The sequence below is a fragment of the Octopus bimaculoides genome, chromosome 9 (genome assembly GCF_001194135.2).
Source record: "Octopus bimaculoides isolate UCB-OBI-ISO-001 chromosome 9, ASM119413v2, whole genome shotgun sequence".
NCBI lineage: Eukaryota > Metazoa > Mollusca > Cephalopoda > Octopoda > Octopodidae > Octopus > Octopus bimaculoides.
In genome coordinates, this window is record NC_068989.1 from 80,364,777 (window position 1) to 80,366,492 (window position 1,716).

The following is a 1,716-nucleotide window of genomic DNA, read 5'->3' on the forward strand; positions in this document are numbered from 1 at the left end:
AGAGAGAGAGAGAGAGAGAGAGAGAGACTGATAGAAAGAGTGAAGAAACTTGTAAATGATTTTATTTACTCCATGTACCAACATGGGGATTAACACACACTTTAAGAAATTATTATTTCTTATATTTAATTGTTTATGTCATGATTTTATTTACTCCATGTACCCAGACTTTGTGGACACCCTGTACTTTGATGATGAGGCTTTCCGTTACGACTCTCCATAATAATATTAGCTCCCCGGATAAGCATCGATGTTCTTTGCCAAGCCATGCTCATAAGGCCGGTTTCTATGTTTCTCTGGCGTATATACTCCCAACTGTATGGGAGGCGCTCCGTCACAAGATTACTCATTTAAGCCAGCTGTTTAAACTGGAGCAACCTGAAATGAAGTGTTTTGCTCAAGAACACAACGGATACCTCAGTCCACGATTAGGATTAGGATTCGAAACCACAATCTTACGATCATGAGTGCAACACCCCTTAACCACTAAGACACTTAGCTTGATGGAAGCAGTGTAAAATTAGCTTCTCTCACTTGTTGTTTCGTACTATCTCCAGAATTTTTCTGCAACCCATTTAAATGGAATGGGAAATCGTTCATCCTTTCAAAATTATTTCCATAGAAATGTAGCATTAAATAAAATTTGTAAATAAAATTTGTAAATAAAATTTGCAAATAATAATAATAATAATAATAATAATAATAATAATAATAATAATAACTTTTTTCTAAATGAAAGAAGAAAAAAAATATGCTTAAGTATTTCAATAGTCAGCGATCGCTCAGAATAAAGGCGATATTAGTGATATTTGTAAGAAAATTTGATGCTTTGTAAGATATTTTTTATTAGAAATTTTTGATTATTTTTATATATATATATTTGTAGTTTCACCGATTTTATATATTGGAGGCATTGACATATAAACAAAGAAGATATTTTTAAACATCTCTCTGGATATGATTTTATGATTTCTTGCCGACTATGATATTTTGGTATCGTCGTCGGGCTATTTTCTTTCTTTTTTATTTCTTTTGTGCTTCCAATACAACAAGATCCAAATAGCACAACCACAAATTTGATCGCATGAAACGGATACTATTGATTCCATAATTAGAAATAATTGTCCTTTTCTTAATAATGGTTTCTCATAAATACATTTCTCTATCACGCTTTCTATGTTTTCATCAAATTGCCCACGCAAAAAAAAACGCAATCTTTTAAACTATTCTCACAAATTCTGTATGGCTGCTTTTTTTTAAATTCTAGCCTCCAGCTTGTACGAACTGCTTTGTTTCTTTCTTTGTTTTGTAGTCATTTTATTTATTTTGTCGTCATTTTGTTTGTTTTCTGTTTGTTTGCTGCTTAATTCTGTTCCAGACGAAACGGGGTGACAAATATCCGTCTAATTTGATTCAATAATTTTCATTATTTTCTACTGATTAAGGAGGGAGCTGGCAGAAACGTTAGCACGCCGGGCGAAATGCTTAGCGACATTTCGACTATCTTTACGTTCTGAGTTCAAATTCCGCCGAGGTCGGCTTTGCTTTTCATCCTTTCGGGGTCGATAAATTAAGTACCAGTTGCGTACTAGGGTCAATCTAATCGACAGGCCCCTTCCCAAAAAATCTCGAGACTTGTGCCTAGTGGAAAAGATTATTTGCTGGCTGAATCGTTAGCACGCTGAGAAAATTGCTTAGTGGCATTTCGTCCATCAT